General features: G+C 40.9%; 1 protein-coding gene across 1 annotated transcript in view; it reads right to left on the bottom strand.

Moving 5' to 3' along the window:
* LOC132831517 (glutamate receptor ionotropic, NMDA 2B-like) overlaps positions 1-14,398 on the bottom strand; it is a 407,508-nt gene extending 393,110 nt beyond the window's left edge. Inside the window, exons 1-2 of the mRNA XM_060849712.1 lie at positions 14,337-14,398; positions 13,382-13,808 (exon numbers count right to left, since the gene is read on the bottom strand). The gene's annotated coding sequence lies outside the window, so the exon portion shown is untranslated. The remainder of the gene's footprint in view (positions 1-13,381; positions 13,809-14,336) is intronic.
* Between the last annotated feature and the right edge of the window lie 521 nt (positions 14,399-14,919).

The following is a 14,919-nucleotide window of genomic DNA, read 5'->3' as shown; positions in this document are numbered from 1 at the left end:
GAAAAGGAAAAAGATGCAGAGAGGATGACAGCAGCTCAGGACACTTGGGGTTACCACGCATAAAGAGGCAGTAGGGCCTTTACACATGATGCCAAGGGAGGGAAGCTTTAGGTTTATCTGAATGATAACCAAATGACCGACCTCAGCAGGTTAGACGTATTGAAGGGCTATGGTCAGGATTGGAAGAGCAGAGTATCCAAGTTGCGACAAAACTTAAAAATGGCTACAAAGGAACAGGAACCAAAATGGAAACGATCGACTCTGGTTTGATCTTGCAAACATTTCAGACTGTTCATTTATTCCTCATGGAAAACAGTGTAGCCACTCACTTGACCACTGTGTTCCCTTTCTGACAATTAGAATTAAAGGCTTATCCACCGTACATATATGAGGAGAATATGAAGAAATATGCATTTTCTAAAAATTTACTTTGAATCTTTTAGTGTAATAATTATAATATTTGTGATGGGAGTGAAAATGATGAGATAAGGCAGCTGGTGATGTGAGCCCTGGTATGAAACCTCTCAGAGTAAACCAGAGTTGACAAAATTATTGCTGCCGCCTCTCAAAGTGAGAATATCCCTTTCACAGACAGTTTTGGATCATTGGAGCATGGGTGCAGGACGAGGTCGTTCAGCCTGTTGAGCCTACTCCTCCATTCTATTTAATCAGAGTTGATCATTCACTTCAATGCCTTTTTCTCACTCTATACCCATATCCCTATATATCACAGGTATTCAGAAATCTGCCAATCTTTCAGTCATAGAGTTATACAGCATAGAGCAACCTTCAGCCCAACCAGTTCATGCCAACCATAATCCCAAAACTAAACTAGTCCCACCTACTTGCACTTGGTTCATATCCTTCTAAATATTTCTTATCCATGTACTTATCCAAATGTCTTTTAAATGTTGTAACTGCACCCACATCCACCACTTCCTCTAGAAGTTCATTCCACACATGAACCACACTGTATAAAAAAAATTGCCCCATGTCTTTTTTAAAACTTCCTCCCCTCACCTTAAGAATATGCCCCAGCCTTTGAAATCCCCTACCCTAGGGGAAAGACACCTGCCGTTCACCTTATCTATATCATCAAGATTTTATAGGCATCTATAAAGTCACCCCTCAACCTCCTATGCTCTAGTGAAGAAAGTCCCATCCTATCCAGCCTCACACCATGATGCAAACCCTCCATTCATAGGGAACTTCCTGGTAAATATCTTCTAAATCTCTCTCCCTAAAACATATCCGATGACAAAGCCTCTACAGCCCTCTGGGATCAAGAGAATTCTAAAAATTCCCAACACTGAATAAAAACATTTCTCCTCATCGCAGTCCTAAGTGACTTCCCCTTTCTCTGAAATTGTGTTCCCTGGTTCTAGACTCCCCACCAAGGAGAAACAAGTTATTTGCATTCTTCCTGCCTACCTCTTGAAGTGTTTTGTAAGTTTTTTTTTAAAAAAGCAACCAACATTGCCTTTCAACAATGTGGCCATGTAGCAGCCCAAACAGGCTGGGTACAATTTTGCCCCTTTAGGTTACTGCAACTCCACCATCATGTTAAGAAAAAGTCTCACAACAGACCAGGCCACAGAAAATAAAATAGCAGGAATGCTGCCAAAATCATAACTCAACACTTTTATCAATGCTTGGAGACCATCAACTCCATTAGCAGGGAAGACAATCTGGAGCAGTTACTAAACCCAGTGACCAAAGCCATGGATAGCCATTTCAATAATTTACATCCTTCCTGATCTGTTTCAACTCCCTCACACAGTCATATTGAGATTTCCCCTCCTAGCCTTTTGCCAATGGGGCACTCAGTCTTTAAACAAAAAAAACACTCAAACATTTCGACAGAAATAGGCAAAGAAACAAAAAGAAACACAAAAGAGATGGTAATGTTAATTATAATACTCTGCAGCTGGTTTGATTTATAAAAGGAGTCCTGAGGGGAAGCGTTTAGTCTTTAGCCGAGGTGCTGGTGGGGAACATTGCACTTTAATTGTGTCAGGAATACATAGCTCCCTCCTATCTCTCCGTCGGGATGGGGCAAGTACGCATTAATCACTGGGTCCTGGAGTGTAATGCATTCACGCAGCTGCAGAGACCAAGTTAATGTTGCAGGCTATATTTAAACAAGGAACCAGTCATCATTGAGGTTCATTAACTGATGTCTAAATACCCACAAATGCTACTGTTTATTCATTCATATAATGAAGGAGTCACTTGCTACATCATCATTTATTGCCCGTCCCTCATTGCCCAGAGGGCATGTCTGCGGGCCAGGAGTCACATGTAGGTTAGATTAGGTAAGGATAGCAGCTCCTCTCCCTAAAAGTTATTAGTGAACTTAGATATGATCAGTCCTGACTGACTTCTTTGCTCCCCTCCCATCAAGTTTTGACAATATCACTGGTAGTCACTAAAGATCACTAACCACGAAGTCTATTTGCCTGCAGGACTCAGCACTTGCCCACAGTGTCATTGTGGAATTGCAGGTTTCAGAGTTACACATAACTGCTTGATTTTAATTCTTTAATGAGTAAAGCTGGTCAAGAGACCTGGTAACCTGTAGCCAACTGTTACTCATTCACCTAACGTACTTCAGAAATGCACAACCCTCCCAATTCATACAGCACCCAGTAACACACAACACCCAGAAATATGCAACACCTGGAAATATGCAACACAAAGTAACACACAAGACTTGAAATACCTGGAAAAATGCAACACATGGAAACATGCAACATATAGAAACAGACAATAGCAAGAAACACACAATACCCAGAAACATGCAACTCAAAAAGACACAATACACAAAAACATGAAACACAAACACATTCCTCACCCAGAAACATAAAACATATGGAAACATGCAACACATAGTAACATGCAATGCACAGAAATGTACAATACAAAGATAAATGTCACACACATAGAAACACACAACCCATAGACACATGCAATGCAAGAAAAATGCCATGCACACTGGAACATAAAATTCAGGGAATCACACAATATTCCTTTAGAGACACCAAACAGATCAGCAGAAATATACAAAATCCACTCTGAAACACAAGATTTACACTCAGAAATATGCAATGTCAGAATCGCTCAGGCAAACATCATGCCCACATTCAGGATAAAATACTCAGAATACCCAAAACTACATTACTGGCATCAGAAACACACAAACGCACAGACACACAGACAACATGCAACATGAATGATCGATGCGTTAATGATAAATGACTTTGGCTATTCTTTGCAGATTTTTAACAATAATAGCATAATTAAAAACCAGGGTGTCACTGGGGTACTTTTAACTCTCAGCTGAGATCGAATTAAGCATCTATTATACACCATGCCGTCCACCCTGCTCATTGAAGTTAATGCTCAGAAAAAAGCACTTTTTCACCATTGTCCAGAGTTAAAACTGCCTGCACTCAGTGTGGCATTAGTGTCTCAGTGCCAAACAGAATCAATGACAACATTTTTGTATTTACATACTGTCCCAAGCTGCTTCCCAGAGGTATCATTGTGCACAATTGGATGTTAAGCTGAAGGAGAGATTGGCATGGGTGTCAAAAAACTTCATTAAAGAGAATATTTTAAAGGAAAACCTTAAAGGAGAAGGAGGTGAATATTATTTTTTCCACTGTTTTAAACAGTGGAGTTAACTGTGTACTTTAAATTGGCTAATCTCCTGTTAAAATAGTCACGTAGATATGTTACAGTTTCCTAAATTGCTGCAGGACATGATAGCTTCTAGGCTGTAACTACAATTCATTCATGCTTCACTTAGTATGCCTTTCTTGTTGGTGTTATACCGAGGAACAGTCAGTCAGAAAACCTCCCTCTGCTTTATATTAAACTGGTCTACTATGTTGGTTTTTGCATGTTCTAAATTCAATCAGCCAACCCTGTTTCAGATCAGCTGCAGTATGTCACTATTCAGTGCAATACCGCGTCAAACACTATGAGCTGGTCTTGATTGTTGTTCACAATCATCAACTATTTCTTTGCAACACTCTCAACCTGCTATTATCCCTTCTATCTGGGTAAAGAAATATTTCAGAGATATTAACAATCCCTTCAAATAAAACATTCAGGTACAAAATATGATTCATGAGCACCTCAAAAGACACTGAAATATATGTCTCAGCTGAAGTGAATTACGGGTGTAAGATTTATCCACTAGTAAAGATTAATCTATATGTATTTTATATATGTATTTATATTTAGAGACAGATGATTGATTCACAGTGTCTAAGATATAGAGCTCAACATAAATACTCATATTCCTGCTAAATATCTCTGTATGGCTCCTAACCTGCTCACAATTAGTCATTGAACTAATTTTCCCTACAATGAGTCAAAAGCTTTGAATAACTAAGGCAGGTTTCAGATAGCATTCTGCTCAAATGGGTCACTTCATCCATCTCACTTGATGCACGTTAGGAGCTAAGTGTCCCTATATATAGAATGGTGAATACACCTAATTAAATACAAACATTACATATTGTACAATATATCCCAATATATATGCATTGCCTTGATTATATATTGGAATTCCTGAGTACACAGGTGACTCTTCACTGACTACAGTCTCAGGCTAAATTAGACTGATTTGTGACCTCACTGTTCTCTCAGATCAAAGGGTGGGTTTCCTATACTTTTTCCATCAGAAAGACTGTCAACTTCCATCTCTGAAGTATTGCCCCTCTCCATCCCTGCCTGAATCCTCACTCATGTTTTAATCACAGTCGTGAGTGTATCCTGATGTAGGGCTTATGCCCAAAACATCGATTCTCCTGCTCCTCGGATGCTACCTGACCTGCTGTGCTTTCCCAGCAACACACTCTCGACTCTGATCTCCAGCATCTGCAGTTCTCACTTTCTCCACGTTTTAATTACACCAAGCTTAACTGTTTCAATTTCAATGGCCTTTCACTCTCTATTAGTTTTGGATAAGCTCAAAGTTATCAACCAACTCACAACAATTTTGTTTTTACCAATCCCCCCTCCTCATTATTGTCAACCAGATTGGTTCGCAGTCCATCAGCACCTCAATGTTACAACTGTATCCTCATGTTTGGGTTCCTCCATGGCCTCATCTCCTCCCAGTCTCTAAAATTTCTTCAGCCTTAAACTTAATTCTGTTGCCCATCGCCCACCAGTTCCCTTGGCCCAGCTTAGTCTTCAGTTGTCTCACCTCCTCAAAGCCTCTTTACACTTCCAATGTTTTTCATGCAGGATCTTAAAGGAAGAAACATACTTTCTCGACCAAGTTTGCTTACCTCTCCTAATATTGTCTTCTGTGCCTCAGTATCAATTTTTGTCTAACAGTATTTCTGTAAAGTGTTCTAAGATGTTTTATTACATTTAAAGGTGCTACAAAGAACAAAGAAAACTTACAGCCCAGGAACAGGCCCTTCAGCCCTCCAAACCTGAGCAGATCCAAATCTACTGTCTAAATCTGTCGCCCAATTCCTAAGCATCTGTATCCCTCTGCTCCCCACCTACTCATGCATCTCTTCAGATGCATTTTAAATGAGTCTACCATGCCTGCCTCTACCACCTCTGCTGGCAATGCGTTCCAGATGTCACCACTCTCTGTGCGAAGTACTTGCTGCATGTATCCCCCTTAAACTTTCCACCTGTCACCTTGAAAGTGTGACCTCTCGTTATTGAATCCCTCACCTGGGAAAAAGCTTGTCTCTATCCACCCTGTCTATACCCTTCATGGTTTTGTAAACCCCAATCAGGTACCGCCTCAATCTCCTTTTTTCTAATGAAAACGAACCTAACCTACTCATCCTCTCTTTATAGCTAGCACCTTCCATATCAGGCAACATCCTCGTAAAACTTCTCTGCACTGTCTCCAAAGCGTCTACATCCTTTTGGTATTGTGGCGACCAGAACTGCACACAGTATTCTAAATGCGGCCGAACAAATGTCTTGTACCACTTTGACATGACTTGCCAGCTCTTATACTCAATACCCCGTCCAATGAAGGTAAGCATACTATATGCCTTCTTGACCACTCTATCCACCTTTGCCGCAACCTTCAGGGTACAATGGACCTGCACTCCCAGATCTCTTTGCCCACTTTCCCAAGACTCTTCCATTCATTGTATAATTCGCTCTAGAATTTGTCTTGCCTAAATGCATCACTTCACATTTGTCTGGATTGAAATCCATCTGCCACTTTTCCACCCAACTCTCTAGTCTATCTATATCCTCCTATATTCTTTGACAGTCCCTTATGCTTTCTGCTACTCCACCAATCTTTGTGTCATCTGCAAATTTGCTGATCATACCAACAGTGGCCTCTTCCAGATCATTTATGTATATTACAAACAACAGTGGCCCCAACACTGACCCCTGTGGAACACCACTGGTCACCTTTCTCCATTTTGAGAAACTACCTTCAACTACTACTCTCTGTTTCCTATTGCTCAACCAGTTCATTCTAGCTAGAACACCCTGCATACCATGTGACTTCGCTTTCTCCATTAGTCTACCATGGGAAACCTTATCAAACACCTTACTAAAGTCCATGTATATGACATCTACAGCCCTTCCTTCATCTATCAACTTGGTCACTTCATCAAAAAACTCTATTAAGTTGGTAAGGCATGATCTCTTCTGCACAAAACCATGTTGCCTATCACTGATAAGCCCATTCTTTTCTAAATATAAATAGATCCTATCCCTCAGTACCCTCTCCAGCAACTTTCCCACCACTGGCGTCAGGCTCACTGGTCTGTAGTTACCTGGAATATCCCTTCTACCCTTCTTGTACAGGGGGACAACATGAGCAACCTTCCAGTCCTCCGGCACCTCACCTTTATTTCAGGATGCCACAAGGATATTTGTCAGGGCCCCAGCTATTTCCTCTCTCACCTCCCTCAGGAACCTGGGATAGATCCCATCCGGTCCTGGGGATTTGTCCACCTTAATAACCTCTAGCCTACCTAACACATCTTCCCTACTTATGTCAATGTGATCCAGACGATTCAAATTTCTATCTATAATCTCAAATCTCATCATGCTTCTCTCCTCAGTGAACACTGATACAAAGTGATCATTCAGAATCTCACCCATTCTCTCATGTTCGACACACAGCCTTCCTTTATTATCTTTTAGTGGACCAATCCTTTCTCTAGTTACCCATTTGCTTCTTATATAAAAACAAAATGCTTTGGGATTCTCCTTAATTCTGCTCACCAAAGCTATTTCATGACCCCTTTTAGCCTGCTTGATTCATCGTTTAAGACTTGTCCTACTCTTCCTATATTCCTCCAGGGCCCGTTCTGTTCTTAGCTGCCTAGATCGTATCTACGCTTCCCTTTTCCTCTTGGTTAGTCGTACAATTTCTCTTGTCATCCACGGTTCACGAATCTTGCCTTTCCTATCTTTTGCTTTCAACGGGACATGCCTATCCTGCACTACCTTTAAAAGCCTCCCACATTCAATTCTAGCCTCTGGCGACTGTCTGTGTGGAGTTTGCACATTCTCCCCATGTCTGCGTGGGTTTTCTTCGAGTGCTCCAGTTTCCTCCCACAGTCCAAAGATATGCAGGTCAGGTGAATTGGCCATGCTAAATTGCCCATAGTGTTAGGTGCATTAGTCAGAGGGAAATGGGTCTGGTTGGGTTAGTCTTCGGAGAGTCGATGTGAAATGGTTGGGCCAAAGGGCCTGTTTCCACATTGTAGGGAATCTAAGCTAAACAAATGTGGGCTTCCCTTCAAATAGCTATATCCAATCCACATTTCTGAGCTACTGCCTAATTTTGATATAATTGGCCTTGGCCCAGTTTAGTACTCTTCCCTTAGGACCACTCTCATCTTTGTCTATGAGTATTCTAAAACTCACAGAATTGTGGTCACTGTTCCCAAAGAAATCCCCCATTGCAACTTTTACCACCTGTCCTGGTTCGTTCCCCAGCACCAGGTCAAATATGGCCCCTTTTCTCGTTGGACTATTGACATACTGCTCTAGAAAACTCTCCTGGACACTTCTTACAAATTTTACCCCATCCAGACCTCTGATGCTAAGTGTATCCCAGTCAATGTTGGGAAGATTAAAATCACCCATCAACACTACCCTATTGCCTCTACGTCTTTTCATAATCTGTTTACCTATTTGTTCTTCTACCTCATGCTCACTGTTGGGAGGCCTGTAATACAGCCCCAACAATGTAACTGCACCCTTATTTCTCAGCTCCACTCATAATGCCTCACTACCCAAAACATCCATAGCATCCTCCTTTAGCACAGCCATGATATCATCTCTGACCAGCAATGCAACTCCACCACCCCCTTTTACTTCCCTCCCTGTCTTGTCTGAAGCATCTATATCCTGGAACATTTAGTTGCCAATCATGCCCTCACTTCAACCGAGTCTCTGTGATTGCAATAACGTCATACTCCCATCCACCAATCCATAAGACCATAAGACATAAGAGTGGAAGTAAGGCCAAGTTCCAAGCCCTAAGTTCATCAGCCTTACACACTATACTCTTTGCATTAAAGTAGATGCATTTCAAGCCACCAGTTCTTTTGCGTTCATCTGCTCTCTGCTGACTCTTCCCTTTATTAATGCTATCTTCATGATTCTTAAAGTCTCCAGTCTTCACCTCGCTGCCTACTTGTTTTCTCTTCTGGTTCCCAGCCCCCTGTCACATTTGGTGCTATCCAAATGCAAGCCATCATTGTCTTCTATTATATACTATACATTTTATGCAGAGTGGCTTCTATTATACACTACGCAATATAAACAGTTATACTTACAACACTACAATAAATCCTGGTGTTATATAGTGTACAGTATGCTACTACAATCTAGGCTACTATTTTAGTGTTACCAGACAATAATAGTGCAATTTTATAACAATCTTTTGTCTTCTGTATAATACAAGCTAAATAAATGGGTAATTGACATCAGCAACAGCAGCAGACAGGAATGTCATAGGAATGCATTAAGCATTTATCTGCTAATGTCAGTTACAGTAATCTATAGTATCCCATGGCCAGTTACGTATCTATTATGTACAATACCATTGAACCTGCAACAACTTTATTAACCAATAATCTGGTTTGACATGAACATCAGTGCATCTAAAGTTGGGGTGTGGGGGGAGCAGCATCTTATGTTTGTAATTTATCAGATTAACGTATGAACCATTACATAGGTAAAACATAGTATCTTCTACAACATTAGTGTTATCAAATGTTCTGCTTAAATATTTATATATCAGAACTTAATGTCCATCTGTTACATCTTGTACTTATATTGTATTTTAAAGTAGTGACATGTCCCAAGGTACTGCATATGAGCATGATCCACATAAGGAGTTATTAAAACAGGCAATTAAATGTTTGGTTAAAGATATCACTTTAAAAGATAAATGAGAGATACAGACACAGAGAGAGTTAGTCAAGAAATTTCATAGTTTTGAACCTCATCAACTGAAGGCACAGCCTCCACTGATAGTGATTAAAACCAGGAATGCTCAAGAGGCCAGAATTGGAAGGCACAGAGAGATTGGAGACTTGTAGGATAGAAGATTACTGAGATTTGGGTCGGATAGAGTGGGTGAGGCAATTAGAAATTTGAATAAATGATAAAATTCTGATCCTGAAGGACCTCAAATGGATAGATGTGAAGAGAATGTTTCCTGTTGTGGGAGAATCAAGAACTAGAGCCTATTGTTCAAATACAAAGGATCGACCATTTAAAATAGAGACGGTCAAAATGTTTTTCTCTCATGGGTTGTGAAACTTTTCCTGAAAATGTGATGGAAACGGGGTTGGGGGGGGGTGGGGTGTTGAATATCTTTTAAGACAGAGGTGGATAAGTTATTTTTTAAGCAGTGAAGTGATAGGTGATTTGCGAAGGCAGGTAGGTAAATTTGAGGGAACAATCAGATCAGTCATGATCTTACAAGATGGTGGAGCAGGCTGGAGAGGCTGAATGGTCTGCTTCTGCTCCTTGTTTATATGTAAATGTATGCAAATCAACTCACTGCTTAACCAGGGACTAATGTAGGTCAGTGAACATAGAGATTACGGTTGAGCAAGAATTAGTTCAACTTAAGATAGGGACAGCAGAATCTGAAGTTTATGAGGAATAGCAGTGATATATTGGATTAGTCAAGACTAGAACTAGTGAAGGCACTATGAGTGTTTTATCATCAATGAGTTGAGGCGGGATCAATTTGGACAATGTAGAAGAGGTGGAATTAAGCACTCTTAATAACGGTATGACTATATAGTTAGAATCTTATCTCATAGTCAAACTGCTCCTTGAAATTGCAGATGTGTCAACAGCTAAGGAATAGCTGGGAGTAAAGGCAGTGGCATTGGTCTTCCCGATGTTCTGTTTGGAGGAGATTTTCTGCTCACCCAATGCTAAGTGTTAAGCAATGAGCCAGGTGATTTGGAGAAAGGAGAGGGCTTGAAAAAGGTGGTCGTTGGCCACAACTGGCCATCAGCTACGTGTATCCAAACTGGGTTTCTGGGTGATATCACCAAGAGGCAATTTGCAAATGATAAATATCAGGCTACCTCTTACTTAAGAGAGAGATAGCTCTAAAAGCACCTATGAACATCTTAACTGAGTGTGATGGCTTCTCCACACAGTACTTAAATTCTCACAGCCAGTTTGAACACAAAAAGACTCCAAACTATGAAAGCTTAAATCTCATTCAATGAGAAAATCAGAGCTTAATCTTTAGATGAGAGAACTGAACAAGGCAAGACCAATCAGAGTTAAACTATTTGATAATAACTGAAGAAGCTGATTGGCAAAAGAAGCAACATGAGGAGAAAGACCTTCTTTAAACAGTCAGTGGTTAGAACCTTGCCATGCACTGCTTCAGGCAGTGCCTAATGCAAATTCAGTCATGGTTTTTAAACTACTTGAAGGCAAAATGTTACAACAATATGGGGAGAAGGTTGACAGTGGGAATAGGAAAAGGCAGGAAAATGGGTTGGAGAATTATCAGATCAGCTATGAACTCATTGAATGGCAAAGCAGACTCAAATGGTCTACTTCTGCTCCTATGTCTTACGGTTTTACTAGGTAAATTGGTTTTGCAGAGAGTCAGCACAGACGTAACATGGCCTCGTTCTGACCTGCAACCACTTCATGATTGTATGATAGATTAGGACAATCAGAGTTTGATTGTTCAATGGGAGAACCATGCAGAGAAGTCAACCAGAATTAAACTGAATGACAGAAAAACTGTACTAGGGAGGTCAACCTGAGTTCAATTGTTGATTGAAAGAATTTTGTAAGGTGAGGCCAGTTAGAGTTTAATTGTTCTTCAGGTTGTCGGTCAGAATCCAGGATTATTTACGAGTTAGAAGCAGGAATTGGCTCCCTATGCCTGCTCTACCATTTAGTAAGATTATGACTAATCTGATTGTGACCTTAATCTACTTTCCTGTCTAGCCCTTATTACCTTTGACTCCATCATCTATCAAGAATGTATCTCAGCCATAAGAATATTCAATAATCTCTCTTTTAACCCAAGCTGGATTGCGAAGGTTATATTCTACAAGCTCAACGTTTCAGTGAAAATAAGATATTATCTATTGCGTAAAGTTTCTTGTTGCATATTACAATTAAGGAAGGAATTATTGAAAGAAAAATGCATATCAAAAAAGAAGTTGATTGAATGAATGAATTTGCCAATTCTTAGCAATATTACAGAAAAATGCAAGACAGGAAATGTGACAGGATGGACAGGAAATAGACATAAACATATACTCTTCATCATGGTGGATATATGTGTTGCTTCCCACATTAAAGCCCCTCAATTGTACATAACTTGCCTCTATGCATCTAGAGCAATATTTCTATCTACAGTATGTCTCTATTTGTCCACTGTCTCCTGTACCTTATATATAATATGCTTCTATCAATCTCATATGGGTGCTGAATGCTATATAACATGCTCCTATACTTCTTGTGTAAATATAAAGTAAAGTCACCATAGTCCCAGAAGACCATAGGGCTGCTTTCTCATTAGAGAGAGACAACTGGTGGTGCTTCAACTTGAGGATCACCATGCCTCAGGGAAGGGGGAAGATTGAGTTTTCAGTAGAACATTATGTGATAACATCTCCTCTATATCTAATATTTTCTTTTATATGATAGAATCATGAAAGGTTTATTTGTATGCCATTTGGCCCATCATATCTATAAGTATTATTGTTAGTCCCAGTCCCCACCATTGTTTCCCTGTAACCCTGCAAACTTGTTTATACCTAAAAATTCTGCAGAGCCTCTATCATGCGGAATGTGTCACAGAAGCATTCGGATGAGGCTATTCAGCCTGCCTGCTGTTCAATGATTTGTTGAAACTTAACTTTCTCATCTTAATCTCTGTATATCATTACCTGCCTCAGTCTCAAAATTTCAATTTTCTCAACATCTACAGTCTTTCAGGGAAGGGAGTTCAATTTTACTGTCCCATGTTTGGAAAAGAGATTTGTGATGTCACTCCTGAATGACCTAGTTCTAATTTTAAGATCATTTTTATTTAATTTCCCAACTAAATGTTTCTCCATATCTACCCGACCAAATATTCATAATGTTTTGAACACTTGGTTCAGATCACCCCTTAATCTTTTATATTTGAAGGAATGCAAGCCAAGCTTATGCAATGAGTTCTCCCAGTTTAACCATTGAAGCCCCAGAATCATCCTCATCGATCTGCGTACCATTCTGTCCAAGGCCAGTCTTACCTTCCTGCCCACAACTGAACGTGTTTACTCCAATCTGGATCTGACTAAGCCTCTACATATCTGTTTAGAATCCAGGTCCAGGGCAACAATGGTTATGTGCTCAGTACTCCATCTTTACGCCTCTGCATTAAAATATACAGTGCCTTATAAATTGCCACAAAATAAGGCTATTAGCAACACATTTGCAGCTGTGATCTCCAGCATCTGCAGACCTCATTTTTTACTATTTGCATAAGGTGTCAATCTCATCTCCTACTGATTCTCTGACTTCAGATGAAACCCATTCCCTTGCTGGATACAGAAAGGCCAGTCTGCCCCTTTACAAGGATCTATTTAAAACCAGCAGCCCCTTTAATATCAAGGCAGTGAGGGTCTCACTGCCTTTAAGATGGACCCAGAGCCATTCAGTATGTAAAACATCACTTTAGCCTAATCACCACCTTTGTCCATTGAGACCAACTATGACCAGCGGCTTCCAAATCAGCTTGTGCCTGATGCCAATGCTTTGAATACCAGATAAACTTTTAGAATAAATGAAAACTGGGAACATTGACTGGCATCTCTTCACCACCCCCACCCCACTTTCCCATTCATTTTAATGTCATAAATCTTACCTTTCTGGTTACTGAAGGAGCTTGCTCTTGGGTTTGTTGGAGAGCTGAGCAATGGTGATAGGAGCCTCAGAGTGGCTCCCCCTTGCATTGCCACCAGCATGGATCTTCCATTGAACAGTGTCTGATTCCCTCGGTCTTGCTATCTGTCTCTCTCTCCCTCCCTCTCCAGCTCGGCGTAGATCAGGTCCTCCCGAGGACTGTCTGAGCTTGAGAACATTAGCCCTCGCTCCCTTGTGTTCACCAGCAAAGGAAGGTGGCCGTTACTTTGGGAGGAGGGAAAGGGGGTGCGGAAAACGAGGAGGAATGGGAGACAGGGAATCAAATCCAATCCGGCCGCTGTGTTATGTTTCAGCTCCTGCAATGCACAGACACGTTCAATCTCACAATCTTAACCTCCATATACTCGCAGCCCATGGACAGTTACTCCCTGTGGAAGGAAGGAGTAGATGATCAGTATTTATTAAAAACATGTCAGGTGCTGAATATGAAATGCCAGAGGAACTTCAGATTAATAGTTATGGCTAGTGAATGGTAATCGTTTGATTTTTTTTCTTCTCCCCGTCCTCTATTCTCTGAAGTGTTGCTTCACACACCATGCCAAAAAAAAGCCTCACCACAGCTTAACAGAAAAAAAAACCCTCTGCAACCGGAGGATTTTTCCACACCCTCTCACCAGCCCGCCAACCCCAACATTTAGCGAGGTTACACATGTTGCAATTACAATAGACTGCCTCACGACTGAAAAATTAGGTGCCATTCAAAGGGGGCAATATTTTTTGCCAGAAATGTCAAACGAAGCATTCAGCAGTTACTGCCCAATGCTAAGGAGTTCCTTCAATACATTCCGAGGCACTGTCTTTCTGTCAGATCCTATGACAAAGCACCGGCAAATGCCACCCGTGAAAAAGGACAAAGGCATTTTTTAAAAAAAATTTAAAAATCGTATAATACTCACAAGAAGGAAAGATTTTTCTTGCGCTGGTTCTTCGGTAGCACCTTGCTAGCCACAGAAACGCTGGTCCAATAGAGCAAAATAAATTCCTCCTTATTAATTCACCCACACACCAAAAATAGATGCACTAAAAAAAATTCCTTTAGGAAACAAATCACACACACAAAAAAAAGCCAAAACAAAAAAAAACAGAACAGCGTCCTGTTCATTAAAAAAAACCCTCACACACACGACAGCTACCTTGTATTCCAGATGTGCGGTGGGATATAAAAAATCAGGGCTGGTAGAGGGGGTGGGAGTAACAGAGTGTGAAAAATGCCACCTCAGTCTCCAGATGCCTCCCTTAGCTACATCAAGTACACATAAGGATGTGGGAAGAAAGGTTTGGAATCTCTCTCCTGCTGTATTGCTAGGAGACAGTGGAGGCTGCACGTCATGTGCCTAAAGGGTTTGATCTGAGAGAAGCGGGCTGCTAGCACACCCTGGTGCCCGCCTGCTGCTCCTGCGCCGTAGCCCAGATCAAAGGCTGCAGCCTGCAACTTGACAATCAAAGCCGACGCCAGTCTTCCATCCCCACGGTGAACCC

Source organism: Hemiscyllium ocellatum, chromosome 33 (assembly GCF_020745735.1).
Source record: "Hemiscyllium ocellatum isolate sHemOce1 chromosome 33, sHemOce1.pat.X.cur, whole genome shotgun sequence".
Classification (NCBI taxonomy): Eukaryota; Metazoa; Chordata; class Chondrichthyes; order Orectolobiformes; family Hemiscylliidae; genus Hemiscyllium; species Hemiscyllium ocellatum.
This window is presented reverse-complemented; position numbering and strand designations above follow the sequence as displayed.